The following is a 15,905-nucleotide window of genomic DNA, read 5'->3' as shown; positions in this document are numbered from 1 at the left end:
CACTTCAACAACAAAGGGCAAACCAAACTAAATGTCTGAGGTTTAAATAAGACAGGTTCCTCCATGATCCTCTCTAACGATGTTCTAATCATTTGCACCTGAGCTGGTGCACCTGATTCTAATTTTAGGTATTTGAAGTAGTGATAAATGTAGGGGTGTACTTACTTTTTCCACATGCGAAATTTGCATTTATGTTTATTTAAATTTTACAATGGACTACAAAATGTAAATGTGTCATGATGTTTGTTGTATTATATCACCTTTATCTTTCAATATTGTTGAAATGAAGATCAAATAGCTGGATGTTGAAATATGTTGAAAAAGTCAAAACTTTACATGGGCTGTACTTACTTTTTCACGTGACTGTATACTTTACAAAGGATAATGACCTCCTTCTCCTCCATGCTCCAACACTGGTTATTGAGGTTTCTCTCGGTGAGCTTTTTTGACAGGTAGCACCTCCCCAGCCTCTTGGATTTGTGCAGACCCCTATCTCCTTGTGAAGTGGTCTTTCCTTCTCACCAGAGGAGATGTGGGCATCACTCTTTGCAGCGCACATTCCACCTGCACAGTTCCACTGAACAGACTCAGAATAAGGCATATACAGTGCCTCCAGAAAGTATTCACACCCCTTGACTTTTTCACATTTTGTTGTATTCCAGCCTGAATTTAAAATGGTTTAAATTTAGATTTTCTGTCATTGATCGACACATAATACCCCATACTGTCAAAGTGGAATTAATTTATTTTAAATCTTTTACAAGATAATTAAAAATGCAAACTGGAAATGGTTTGAGTCAATAAGTATTTAACCCCTTTCCTATGACACTCTAAATTGAGCTCGGTGCATCTGACTTCCTTTGATCATCCTTGAGATATTTCTACAATTTGATTGGAGTCCACCTGTGGCCAATTCAATTGATTGGACATGATTTAGGAAGAAACACACCTTTCTATATAAGGTCCCACTCCCACAACTGACAGTTCATGTCAGAGCATAAAGTCTACCATAAAGTCTAAAAAAGCTGTTCATAAAACTCCTAGATAGAATTGTGAGGATGCATAGATCTTGGGAAGAACCACCTTGAGGCCATTTTTCCCTGCAGAGCAGGGGTTGGCCTTTTTCGGGCACCATGGTCCCCTTTTTGAAGCAATGTTTTACGGCCAGATGCCCTTCCTGCCACCAACCCTGTTAGTCACCTTTTGCGACACACAGGGAATTACCAGCGAGCTGGTACTCAATTTGCCGACCTCAGACGGATGACAGGCTGAGTCAACGCCCCCCCCCCCCCCCCCCCCGGTGTTAATTCAGTGATCGAACAGGATTCGAACCCAGGATCCAAGGATCCCAAACTGGCACCCTAACCGCTAAGCCAACACCAGGCTAATAGATCTAAGGAAGGGTATAAAAATTTCTAGAGCGTTGAATATTACCAAGAGCACATGTGAGCTTCATCATTAGGAAATGGAAAGAGTATGACACTATCCAGACTTCCTAGAGCTGGCCATCCTACCAAACTGAGCAACCAGGCAAGGACCTTGGTAAGGGAGGTGACCAAGAACCCAATGACCACTCTGACAGAACTACAAAGTTCCTTGGCTGAGATGGAAGAACCTGCCGGAACAAAAACAGTCTCTGCAGTACTTCACAAATCTCGACTTTATGGGAGAGTGTCCAGACGGAAGCCACTCCTGAGAAAAAGGCACATGACAGCACACCTGGAGTTTGCAAAAAGACACGTGAAAGACTGGAGGGCATGAGGCAAAATATTCTCTGGTCTGATGAGACAGAAATTGAACTCTTTCGCCTGAATGAAAAGCACTACGTCTGTCGGGAACAAACCGAGCACAGCTCATCACCAATCAAACACCATCGCTACCGTACAGCATGGTGGGGGCAGCATCATGCTATGGGGATGCTTTTCAGTAGTAGGGACTTTGAGACTTGTAAGGATAGAGCAAGCAATGAATGGAGCCAAATGCAGTCAAATCCTTGAGGAGAACCTGCTTAAAAGTGCAAAAGACCTCAGACTGCGGCGAAGATATAGTTTCAACAGTACAATGACCCCAGGCATACAGCCAAAGCAACACTGCCTGTGGCAGGCCTACCTGTGGCAGGCTTCCTAGCTGTGGCTTCCTATCTGTGGCAGGCTTCAGAATAAGAACATGAAAGTCCTTGAGTGGCCCCGGCCCAGCCAAAACCCAGACTTGAATCCCATTGAGAATCTGTGGAAAAACTTGAAGATTGCTGTTCACTGACACTCCCCATCCAACTTGACAAAGCTTGAGCAAATCTGCAAGGAAGAACGGGAGAAACTCCCCAAATCCAGATGTGCAAAGCTGATACAGACATACCCAAGAAGACTCAAAGCTGTAATCGCTGCCAAAGGCGCTTTTTCGAAGTATTGACTCAGGCAGTTGAATGCTTATGTAAATTACATATTTCTGTATATTCATTCTTAATTATTTTGTATTATGTGTAGATCCGCGAAAAAAAATCTCCATTTTAATACAATTTTAAATTCAGGCTGCAATACAACAAAATGTGAAAAAGTCAAGGGGTGTGAATACTTTCTGAAGGCATTGTATGTCCCATAATTAGTTTTAATTTTCCTTTATTTCCAACAGGTTTCATTCGTTGCCATCCCGTACCCTCCCCCGACCTTCCTTCATGCATTAGCACCGGTCTCACTTCTGGGATAGGTGGCTTGACTTTGCAATTGAGGTGCCAACAACACTGCAGTGTCTCAGACCCACCTCCCTCCTTTCCGCCCGGCCCGGCCCTCAGGACCATCTATGCTCATCACCCACTTCTCAGCACAACAATCGCCTGGACCTCCACGCGTCGAATCCAAGACCCAACCAACCGCAGGGCCTCTTTCCGGGTCGCAGGCCGCCATCCCCTATGAGTCTGCCAGCGAAACACTCCTCTGCGCCCGACCGAGCATCTCCACCCCAGCCTCATTGCCCTCGAAGCTCCATCCTCAGCGCCCTGCAGTGCTCCACATGGTCTGCCGGAGACATGAACAGCTGCGGAACTTTGATGCGGGACTCCAATCCACATGCGCATCACTGCGGCCTTCATCTCCACTCCTTCACAAGCCTCTCGGTGTGTGAGTGTGTATGTGTTCATGCGTGGTCGTGTGCTGGGAGCTGCTACCTTCCACAGGGTGCAATCAGGTGTCTGCACCCAGAAAGAGACAATCACACCATGAGTCATCCCAGCCAGCATGTACAGCTGGGGTACAGCTGGGAAATATGTGGTTTTGATGGGCTTGGGATATGGGTGTATTTTTTAACTGGGTTCCACATGGGTCTCATCTGGGCTGCGATGTCATTCTACACCTAGAACGACATTCTTTGACGTCATATCCCACCTTACAAAGCTGGCTGGAGCCCACATGGGTTTTCGTCGTTTAGGTGAGCTGAACTGGACTTTGAGTGGGCTTTGAACTGGGCCTATGTGGGTCCAGGTGGGCCAAGCCAATGTTTATAGCTTCAAATTTTTTTTTTTAATGGCAGCCAGCAAATGCCATTTTAAAAATGACAGCCAGCAAATGTCATTTTTTAAATGGCAGCCAGCAAATGGCATTTTAAAGTGGCAGCCAGCAAATGGCATTTAAAAAATGGCAGCCAGCAAATGGCATTTAAAAAATGGCAGCCAGCAAAAGGCATTTAAAAAATGGCAGCCAGCAAATGGCATTTTAAAAAGGGCAGCCAGCAAATGGCATTTAAAAAATGACAGCCAGAAAATGGCATTTAAAAAGGGCAGCCAGCAAATGGCATTTAAAAAATGGCAGCCAGCAAATGCCATTTTTAAAATGACAGCCAGCAAATGGCATTTAAAAAAGGGCAGCCAGCAAATGGCATTTAAAAAATGACAGCCAGAAAATAGCATTAAAAAAATTGCAGCCAGCAAATGGCATTTTAAAAAGGGCAGCCAGCAAATGGCATTTTAAAAATGGCAGCCAGCAAATGGCATTTTAAAAATGGCAGCCAGCAAATGGCATTCTTAAATGGCAGCCAGCAAATGACATTTAAAAAATGGCAGCCAACAAATGGCTTTTAAAAATGGCAGCCAGCAAATGGCATTTTAAAAAGGGCAGCCAGCAAATGGCATTTTAAAAATGGCAGCCAACAAATGGCATTTTAAAAATGGCAGCAAACAAATGGCATTTTAAAAATGACAGCCAGCAAATGCCATTTTTAAAATGACAGCCAGAAAATGCCATTTTAAAAATGACAGCCAGCAAATGCCATTTTAAAAATGACAGCCAGCAAATGGCATTTAAAAAATGGCAGCCAGCAAATGGCATTTTAAAATGGCATCCAGCAAATGGCACTTTAAAATGGCAGCCAGCAAATGGCATTTAAAAATGACAGCCAGCAAATGCCATTTTAAAATGGCAGCCAGCAAATGGCATTTAAAAATGACAGCCAGCAAATGCCATTTTAAAATGACAGCCAGCAAATGCCATTTTAAAAATGACAGCCAGCAAATGCCATTTTAAAAATGACAGCCAGCAAATGCCATTTTAAAAATTGACAGCCAGCAAATGGCATTTTAAAAATGACAGCTAGCAAATGGCATTTTAAAAATGACAGCCAGGAAATGCCATTTTAAAAATGACAGCCAGCAAATGCCATTTTAAAAATGACAGCCAGCAAATGCCATTTTAAAAATGACAGCCAGCAAATGCCATTTAAAAATGGCAGCCAGCAAATGCCATTTTAAAATGGCAGCCAGCAAATGGCATTTAAAAATGACAGCCAGCAAATGGCATTTAAAAAATGGCAGCCAGCAAATGGCATTTTAAAATGACAGCCAGCAAATGGCATTTAAAAAAGGGCAGCCAGCAAATGGCATTTAAAAAATGACAGCCAGAAAATAGCATTTAAAAAATTGCAGCCAGCAAATGGCATTTAAAAAGGGGCAGCCAGCAAATGGCATTTAAAAAATGGCAGCCAGCAAATGGCATTTTTAAAATGGCAGCCAGCAAATGGCATTCTTAAATGGCAGTCAGCAAATGACATTTAAAAAATGGCAGCCAACAAATGGCTTTTAAAAATGGCAGCCAGCAAATGGCATTTTAAAAAGGGCAGCCAGCAAATGGCATTTTAAAAATGGCAGCCAACAAATGGCATTTAAAAAATGGCAGCAAACAAATGCCATTTTTAAAATGACAGCCAGCAAATGCCATTTTTAAAATGACAGCCAGAAAATGCCATTTTAAAAATGACAGCCAGCAAATGCCATTTTTAAAATGACAGCCAGCAAATGCCATTTAAAAAATGGCAGCCAGCAAATGGCATTTTAAAATGGCATCCAGCAAATGGCACTTTAAAATGGCAGCCAGCAAATGGCATTTAAAAATGACAGCCAGCAAATGGCATTTTAAAATGGCAGCCAGCAAATGGCATTTAAAAATGAAAGCCAGCAAATGCCATTTAAAAATGACAGCCAGCAAATGCCATTTTAAAAATGACAGCCAGCAAATGCCATTTTAAAAATGACAGCCAGCAAATGCCATTTTAAAAATGACAGCCAGCAAATGCCATTTTAAAAATGACAGCCAGCAAATGCCATTTTAAAAATGACAGCCAGCAAATGCCATTTTTAAAATGACAGCCAGCAAATGCCATTTTAAAAATGACAGCCAGCAAATGCCATTTTTAAAATGACAGCCAGCAAATGGCATTTAAAAATGGCAGCCAGCAAATGCCATTTTAAAATGGCAGACAGCAAATGGCATTTTAAAATGACAGCCAGCAAATGGCATTTAAAAAATGGCAGCCAGCAAATGGCATTTTAAAATGACAGCCAGCAAATGCCATTTTTAAAATGACAGCCAGCAAATGCCATTTAAAAATGACAGCCAGCAAATGCCATTTTAAAAATGACAGCCAGCAAATGCCATTTAAAAAATGACAGCCAGCAAATGCCATTTTTAAAATGACAGCCAGCAAATGGCATTTAAAAATGGCAGCCAGCAAATGACATTTAAAAAATGACAGACACCAAATGACATTTTTAAAATGGCAGCCAGCAAATGGCATTTAAAAAATGACAGCCACCAAATGGCATTTTTAAAATGGCAGCCAGCAAATGGCATTTAAAAAATGGCAGCCAGCAAATGGCATTTAAAAAATGGCAGCCAGCAAATGGCATTTAAAAACTGGCAGCCAGCAAATGGCATTTTAAAAATGGCAGCCAGCAAATGGCATTTAAAAAATGGCAGCCAGCAAATGGCATTTTTAAAGGGCAGCCAGCAAATGGCATTTTAAAAATGACAGCCAGCAAATGCCATTTTAAAAAGGGCAGCCAGCAAATGGCATTTAAAAAATGGCAGCCAGCAAATGGCATTTTAAAAAGGGCAGCCAGCAAATGGCATTTTAAAAAGGGCAGCCAGCAAATGGCATTTAAAAAATGACAGCCAGCAAATGGCATTTAAAAAATGGCAGCCAACAAATGGCATTTAAAAAATGACAGCCAGCGAATGGCATTTTAAAAAGGGCAGCCAGCAAATGGCATTTTTAAAGGGCAGCCAGCAAATGGCATTTAAAAATGGCAGCCAGCAAATGGCATTTAAAAAATAGCAGCCAGCAAATGCCATTTTAAAAATGACAGCCAGCAAATGGCATTTTAAAAAGGGCAGCCAGCAAATGGCATTTAAAAAATGACAGCCAGAAAATAGCATTAAAAAAATTGCAGCCAGCAAATGGCATTTTAAAAAGGGCAGCCATCAAATGGCATTTAAAAAAGGGCAGCCAGCAAATGGCATTTAAAAAAGGGCAGCCAGCAAATGGCATTTAAAAAATGACAGCCAGAAAATAGCATTAAAAATATTGCAGCCAGCAAATGGCATTTTAAAAAGGGCAGCCAGCAAATGGCATTTAAAAAATGGCAGCCAACAAGTGGCATTTTAAAAATGGCAGCCAACAAGTGGCATTTAAAAATGGCAGCCAACAATGCCATTTTTAAAATGACAGCCAGCAAATGGCATTTTAAAAATGACAGCCAGCAAATGGCATTTTAAAAATGGCAGCCAGCAAATGGCATTTTAAAATGGCATCCAGCAAATGGCACTTTAAAATGGCAGCCAGCAAAGGGCATTTTAAAAATGGCAGCCAGCAAATGGCATTTTTAAAATGACAGCCAGCAAATGGCATTTTAAAATGGCATCCAGCAAATGGCACTTAAAAATGGCAGCCAGCAAATGGCACTTAAAAATGGCAGCCAGCAAATGGCATTTTAAAAATGGCAGCCAGCAAATGGCACTTAAAAATGGCAGCCAGCAAATGGCATTTTAAAATGGCATCCAGCAAATGGCACTTAAAAATGGCAGCCAGAAAATGGCATTTTAAAAATGGCAGCCAGCAAAGGGCATTAAAAAAATGGCAGCCAAAAAATGGCAGGCAACCAACGTTTTATCAGACCAGTTCAACAACAGTTTTTAACGTGAGTTTGTTGTTGTCTGAAGTGAATCATTCCGTTTGAAGAAACATTGTAGTTTCCAATCAACAGCCATGTTGTAGACCCTGATGTAGATCGATAATACTTGAATCGTCAATTTTATGGTACTTCGGATGGTGGTTCAATGTATAGAGTTGAAAGTTTGATTATTTTTTTTTCTAGTAAATCAATACATACTTTTAGAGAGATGTTTGTCTGTGTATGTGTGTGTGTCGCCATTTCACCCAGGGATGGGTGAATGGATGTTATCTTCATCAAACTTTCAGAGGTTCACACCCTTGCTATTCTGGAAGCAGGAATTCTACAGCAAGATGTTCCAAGACATTTCAAATGCCACAGGAACACCATTGAATTATTAAAGTATTTACCATTACTAGCTTGTTTTGACAGATCCAAGTTAGGATGTTCTTTAAGATAACTTCAAGCAAAAGCCTCTCTAAAAATACACTCCATTCGATATTTCTACTGGCAGTAAAGCAGATGTGATGTTGTAGCCAATGCAGTATTGATTTACACCCCATTTACATTCACATGAGGCCTAGGAAAAATCCATGTATATCCCATGCAAATCCCATGCCCAGCCCACATGGGGTAGCCCACGAAAAGCCCATGCTTGCCTACATGGGCTAGCCCACAAAAAACGCATGCCCTGCCCACGTGGGCAACCCAGCTGGCACCTGGATGGAGCCTATGGACTAATCCAGCTGGGGCCTACGTGTGGGGACACATATGGGACCCACAAGTTAGCCCACATAGGACTCATATGGGCCCCAGCTGTACGTGCTGGCTGGGATGTAGCCATTGAGATATATTGGAGTAAACAAGCCTCTGATTAATCAACATGAAGGTGTAGTGAAACTGAAGAAGAAGAAGAAGAAGAAGAAGAGGAGGAGGGGTTCTGGGGTGTGGTGATCTAATGCGTGCTGGATATATAGTCGAGCGCTCTTTATGTGTGAAGACAGAATTACACGTTCTGAACGCACCATGTTCTGGTCTGCGCTGCATTCATCTTGGTAAGACCAGATCGATGGCCTGGTCTTTATACTATGCTTGAGTAAACTTTATACTTATATGGAAGTTGCATGTGACGTCATCGTCTTAGTCACGTGACCGCATGGGTGGCAAACCATTGCTTCTGCCACCATACGTAATGGCGGCAATTTGAAACTTGTCTCACATATAAATTGCCCCCGACACGATGGTAAAGAGTTGTTGTGCTGTCGGATGTACAGCCCGATTTCATAAGGGATCGGGCTTGTCATTCTATTCTACCGTTTTCCGGACGACACAACGCGCTAAAACGACTGTGGAAAGCGGCGCTGAGTAGGAAAGACTGGGAGCCGACCCCCCCACAGCTACGTCTGCAGCCATCACTTCGTCACCGGTAATACACCCGTGCTGCATTTATTCTGCTTTAATTTCACAAGTATGTGATATCTTCAGTATGATGAGTATGATGATGTACATGAGTATGGATGACGTTGGTGAATATGGATGATATAGGTCAGTGTAGACGATATACATGAGTATGCATGATGTACATGAGTATGGATGATGTACATGAGTATGGATGATGTACATGAGTATGGATGATGTACATGAGTATGGATGACGTACATGAGTATGGATGATGTACATGAGTATGGATGATGTACATGAGTATGGATGATGTACATGAGTATGGATGATGTACATGAGTATGGATGACGTACATGAGTATGGATGATGTACATGAGTATGGATGATGTACATGAGTATGGATGATGTACATGAGTATGGATGATGTACATGAGTATGGATGACGTACATGAGTATGGATGATGTACATGAGTATGGATGATGTACATGAGTATGGATGATGTATATGAGTAATGAATATGGATGACGTTGGTGAATATGGATGATGTAGGTGAGTGTAGACGATATACATGAGTATGGATGATGTACATGAATATGGATGACGTTGGTGAATATGGATGATGTAGGTGAGTGTAGACGATATACATGAGTATGGATGATGTACATGAGTATGGATGATGTACATGAGTATGGATGATGTACATGAGTATGGATGATGTATATGAGTAATGAGTATGGATGATGTACATGAGTATGGATGATGTACATGAGTATGGATGATGTAATTGAGTATGGATGATGTATATGAGTAATGAGTATGGATGATGTACATGAGTATGGATGACGTTGGTGAATATGGATGATATAGGTGAGTGTAGACGATATACATGAGTATGGATGATGTACACGAGTATGGATGATGTACATGAGTATGGATGATGTATATGAGTAATGAGTATGGATGACGTTGGTGAATATGGATGATATAGGTGAGTGTAGACGATATGCATGAGTATGGATGATGTACATGAGTATGGATGATGTACATGAGTATGGATGACGTTGGTGAATATGGATGATATAGGTGAGTGTAGACGATATGCATGAGTATGGATGATGTACATGAGTATGGATGATGTACATGAGTATGGATGACGTTGGTGAATATGGATGATATAGGTGAGTGTAGACGATATACATGAGTATGGATGACGTATATGAGTATGGATGACGTTGGTGAATATGGATGATATAGGTGAGTGTAGACGATATACATGAGTATGAATGACGTATATGAGTATGGATGATGTTGGTGAATATGGATGATATAGGTGAGTGTAGACGATATACATGAGTATGAATGACGTATATATGAGTATGGATGATGTTGGTGAATATGGATGATATAAGCGAAGGATGATAATGTAGGTTTACTAGACATGAAGTGGACAAATATTAATGGATGGGGCAGAATCAGCAGGTGAGGTCAGACATGTACTGAGGTGTTTGTTTATTCAGGTCCACTCATATGACCCTCGTGCTCTACCAAACACCACACACGAGGACGATTCAAGTTCTTCACCTTCACCTCGAGCGCAGACTTGGAGCAGCTACAAACAGCACAACACTGTTAAGTTTCTTATAGCAATTACCCCCCAAGGTAGTATTTCTTACATTTCCAAAGGATGGGGTGGACGTGTCTCAGACAAATATACCACAGAAAACTGTGGAATCCTGAATAATTTTCTATCTGGAGACGTTCTTCTAGCAGACCGAGGATTCACTATTGAAGATTCTGTTGGCATTTATTGTGCCGAATTGAAAATTCCAGCATTCACTAAGGGGAAAAACAGCTATCACGACGAGAAGTTGATGAAACACGAGAAATTGCTCATGTTCGCATTCATGTTGAGCGCGTGATCGGACGGTGGAAACAAAAGTACACCATGATGGAAGGACCAATAGCTATCTCTTTAGTATGTGGTGATGCAGAAGATGATGTAAACATTGTTGACAAAATGGCTGTTGTGTGTGCTGCTTTATGCAATATGTGTCCATCTGTTGTACCCTTTGATTGATGAAATAATATATGCATGATATTCTCTCTGGCACATCAAAACATAACACCGTTTACAAAATATCAATTATTATTATTATTAATGTTCAACATATCAAACTTCTTTCAGCATTAAACTGACCAGATACATATTTCATTATGTTCTGTCAAACCTTTTATGTAATATCAAGGTGGTGTATCGGTTACCGGAAGCATGACACAATTACCCTGCACCGGCCGATGTCGCAACCGGCGAGCGGTCACGTGTCCGGACTCGCCCGGGCGTGTTGAGACTTGCCTTTACCGGGCGAACGCTTGCCTTGCATACCACGCCCCGTTGAGAGGCGTGGCTTATCTATTTGCATACCATGCCCCGCCTGAGAGGCGTGGCTTTTGTGTGTTGAGTTTCTGATATATATTGCCGCCCGTTCGATGGGCTGATTCAGTGCTTTGGAGTTCGTTTGAGTGAGCTGGGAATAAATAGCTCAGAGAAACCTAATTCCTGGCGTCGTCCATTTTGTCCGATTTTATCGTGCGAGCACAGCTCCCACAATTGGTGACCCCTTTCTATGAACACGGCGATGGAGTCAGCTGTAGCTTTGAAGCTCCCGGGGTTTTGGGAATCTCACGCGGCCGTTTGGTTTGCTCAAGCGGATTCTCAATTCGCCCTGCGGAACATTACGGAGGACACGACACGCTACCAACATGTGGTCTCCGCGGTCAACGCCTCCTCCGCTTCCCGGGTTCTGAGCTTCCTACAGCACCCGCCGGACGCCGACAAATATGGCGCGTTCAAAGACCTACTCCTCGGTGCGTTTGGACTCACAGAGACCGAACACGCACGACAACTACTCGACCTCCTGGAGCTGGGCGAGGCCCATCCGTCCGAAAGCATGGACCACATGCTTGCTCTTCTCGGTGACCACAGCCCGGACTTCCTCTTCCGCGAGCTGTTCCTCCAGCGGCTACCCGGGCAGGTACGGTTAGCTTTGGCTAATTCGCCCATCACGGACCCTCGCGCCTTGCCAAGGAGGCCGATAAATTTTGCTCGGCCAGGCGACACGTCGGAGCGGCCGCCTGGGACCCTGGGCCGACCGAGGCAACGCCCGCGCCACGACCGGCGCCTCCACCAGCCGAGTCAGCGCCACTGGCGGCAGCGGCCGCCACGACGCCCTGTCGACCGAACCCGACGCGACCGCCGGAGCCTCCACCAGAGCAGACCATGTGCTATTACCACACCAGGTTCGGGCAGAAGGCCAGAACATGCCGCCCACCGTGCACTTTCGGCGGGTCGGGAAATGACCAGGCCGGCGCTCGCTGCCTGCCATGAGCGTCGGCCATTCAGGCAGCCTTCTGTTTATCACGGACACAGAGTCTGGGCGGCGTTTTTTGTGTGACACCGGCGCTCAGCTGAGCGTGATACCCGCCTCGGTGGAGGACAAACAGGCCGCGCTTTGCGGCCCCGCTTTGGTTGCCGCAAACGGTTCCTCCATCCGCACCTTCGGTTTGCGCAGCGTCGCATTTTGCTTCGAGGGGCAGCGCTTCAGGTGGGACTTCATCACGGCGAACGTGCCCATGGCCTTGCTGGGTGCAGATTTTCTTTGCGTGCATGGGCTTTTGGTCGACGTCAAACGGCGTCGGCTCATCAACGCGGAGACCTTCAGCTCGCTCGCTTGCTCATTGAGCGGCTCCGCTCCGACCAAGGTAGCCTGCGCGCTCCCGGCCGTAGATGATTTCACCCGCCTACTCGCCGAGTTTCCCGCCCTCACGCAGCCGACGTTTTCGGCCGTCGCCGTCAAGCACGGCGTCGAACACCACATCCCGACCACAGGTCCACCGGTCTACGCCAGGGATCGCCGCCTCGACCCGGCCAAACTCGCCGTAGCGAAGGCGGAATTCGACGCGCTGGAGCGATTGGGAATTGTGCGGCGCTCGAATAGCGCGTGGGCCTCGCCCCTGCACATCGTGCCCAAACCGGGTGGCGGATGGCGACCATGCGGCGATTACCACCACCTCAACGATGCCACCACCCCCGACCGGTACCCGATACCACACATACAGGACTTTTCCGCCCGTTTGGCGGGTGATCTTCTCCAATGTCGACCTCATTCGGGGCTACCACCAGGTACCTGTCCGGCCGGCCGACGTTCCGAAGACGGCTGTAATTACACCTTTTGGCCTCTTCGAGTTCCTCCGAATGCCGTTCGGCCTTAAGAACGCGGCCCAGGCCTTCCAGCGGCTGATGGACAGTGTGCTGTGCGATCTCACCTTTCTGTTCATCTACCTGGATGACATTCTCATCGCCAGCACTTCCCGGGCGGAGCACCTCGTCCACCTGCGCACGCTTTTTGAGCGCCTCTCCCAGCACGGCCTCATCATCAACCCGGCGAAATGCCAGTTTGGCGTAACGGCCGTCAACTTCCTAGGGCACCACATCACGAAGCGCGGGGCTGTCCCGCTGCCTACCAAGGTGGAGGCAGTCACAAGTTTCCCGCGCCCTCGCTCCATCAAGGCCCTACAGGAATTTTTGGGGATGGTAAATTTCTACCACCAGTTCGTGCCTCGCGCCACCCAACTCATGCGCCCCCTGTACGAAGCCCTCCGGGGCAAGCCGGCCAAGCACGTCGTCACCTGGACCACAGAGATGGACGCGGCGTTCAGGGGCGCTAAGCTGGCCCTCACCAACGCGACCATGCTGGCGCACCCGGCGCTCGACGCACCCATCGCCCTCACCACGGACGCTTCCAACTACGCAGTGGGCGCCGTGCATGAACAGTGGGTGAACGGAGCTTGGCAACTGCTGGCCTTCTTCAGCCGGCAGCTTCGCCCTAACAAGCGCAAGTACAGTGCTTTCGACCGCGAGCTCCTCGGCCTTTACCTGGCTGTTCGCCACTTCCGCCATCTTTTGGAGGGCCGCCCGTTCACGGCGTTTGTGGACCACAAACCCCTGTTCTTCGCCATGGCCAAGGTTACGGAGCCGTGGTCGGCCCGCCAGCAGCGCCACCTCTCCGCCGTGTCCAAATTTACAACGGACATCCGGCACGTCGCAGGCAAGGACAACGCTGTGGCCGATTGCCTCTCCCGGTCCGGCGCGAACGCCGTCCACCTGGGTGTGGACTTAGCCCGCATGGCGGCCGACCAGACCGCCGACTCCACGGTGCAAGCCCTCCGGACAGCGGACACAGGCCTGCGGTTGGCCGATGTCCCCTTCGAGGACACAGGCACAGTTCTCCTGTGCGACGTCTCCCTGGGCCAACCTCACCCCATCGTGCCCACCGGATGGCGGCAGCACATTTTTGACGCCCTCCACGGCCTTTCCCACCTGGGCCGGAAAGCATCACAGAAGCTCATGGCAGCGAAATTCGTCTGGCATGGGCTCCTTAAAGACGTCCGTGACTGGGCCAATGCCTGTATCGCCTGCCAGCACGCGAAGGTCCACCGGCACACCCAGGCCCCGTTGGCACCATTTGACGTGCCCGCGCGGCGCTTCGACCACGTCAATGTGGACCTGGTGGGACCCCTTCCATCCTCGCGGGGCTTCACCCACCTCCTCACAATGGTGGGCAGGACCACCAGGTGGCCGGAGGCCGTCCCGCAGGCATCAACAACATCCGCCGACGTGGCGCAGGCCTTCATTGGCACCTGGATTGCCTGTTTCGGCGCCCCCTCGGACATCTCCTCCGATAGAGGCCCGCAATTCACCTCCGAGCTTTGGGGTGCGGTCGCCCAGGCCTTGGGGGTCAAGCTTCACCGCACCACGGCCTACCACCCCCAAACCAACGGCTTGTGCGAGCGGTTCCGCCGCTCGATGAAGGCCGCTCTCAGGGCCAGCCTCCAGGACGACGGTTGGGCCGACAGGCTCCCGTGGGTCCTATTGGGCCTCCGAACGGCCCCTAAAGAGGACCTCCAGGCTTCCACCGCCGAGCTGGTCTACAGCCAGCCACTGCGCGTGCCGGGCGAATTCATCCCTGACGCCACCGGCCCCTGGTCCGCGGCTCGTCAACGCTCGGTCCTCCAGGAGGCCGCCAGGAGATTTGCCCCCGTGCCCACGTCCCACCACGGCTGCCCCCAACCCCACGTCCCCCCAGCACTTCGCATTGCGGAGTACGTTTTTTTCCGGCACACCGGGGACCGCTCCGGCCACCGTACTATGGACCTTTCCGGGTCCTGAAGAGGGACGACAAGTCGTTCACCATCGACATCGGCGGCAAGGTGGACCGCATCTCCGTGGACCGCCTCAAGCCGGCCAATTTGGACCTCGACCAACCTACACGGTTGGCCCTTCCTCCACTTCGGGGCCGTCCCCCGTCAACCAGGCCCCCCGCCCGACCAACCACCGCCCCGCCACCTACCACCCCCACACGAATCGTCAGGGGTCGTTTCGGCCGGGTCATCAAGACCCCCCTCAAACTGACTCTCCCGGTGAATGTTAATTCTGGGGGGGGGGCACGTGTAGCGGTTACCGGTAGCATGACACAATTACCCTGCACCGGCCGATGACGCAACCGGCGAGCGGTCACGTGTACGGACTCGCCCGGGCGTGTTGAGACTTGCCTTTACCGGGCGAACGCTTGCCTTGCATACCACGCCCCGTTGAGAGGCGTGGCTTATCTATTTGCATACCACGCCCCGCCTGAGAGGCGTGGCTTTTGTGTGTTAAGTTTCTGATATATATTGCCGCCCGTTCGATGGGCTGATTCAGTGCTTTGGAGTTCGTTTGAGTGAGCTGGGAATAAATAGCTCAGAGAAACCTAATTCCTGGCGTCGTCCATTTTGTCCGATTTTATCGTGCGAGCACAGCTCCCACAGTGGTCTGAAAATGTAGCATTTCATTTTGAAACTTTTTCTTTACCAAGACTTGTTTAACATGAAAATTAATAAATATTATTGGTTCTCGGAATGAATGAATATGAATGATCGTTTTAAGGCCATTTTCCCCGCTAGAGCGGGGGTTAGCCTTGCGGGCCCCATGACAATCATGGTTCCCTGTTTGAGGCACTGTTTTTATGGCCGGAT

General features: G+C 47.4%; 1 long non-coding RNA gene across 1 annotated transcript; it reads left to right on the top strand.

Annotated features, from left to right (window-relative positions):
• Positions 1–8,569: 8,569 nt before the first annotated feature.
• LOC144892809 (uncharacterized) lies at positions 8,570–11,388 on the top strand. Its single transcript, XR_013623958.1, has 2 exons — positions 8,570–8,858; positions 10,352–11,388. It is a non-coding gene; the product is annotated as an uncharacterized LOC144892809 (long non-coding RNA).
• The last annotated feature ends 4,517 nt before the right edge of the window (positions 11,389–15,905 follow it).

Source organism: Myxine glutinosa, chromosome 7 (assembly GCF_964187855.1).
Source record: "Myxine glutinosa chromosome 7, kmMyxGlut1.1, whole genome shotgun sequence".
In the NCBI taxonomy this organism is placed as follows: Eukaryota; Metazoa; Chordata; class Myxini; order Myxiniformes; family Myxinidae; genus Myxine; species Myxine glutinosa.
This window is presented reverse-complemented; position numbering and strand designations above follow the sequence as displayed.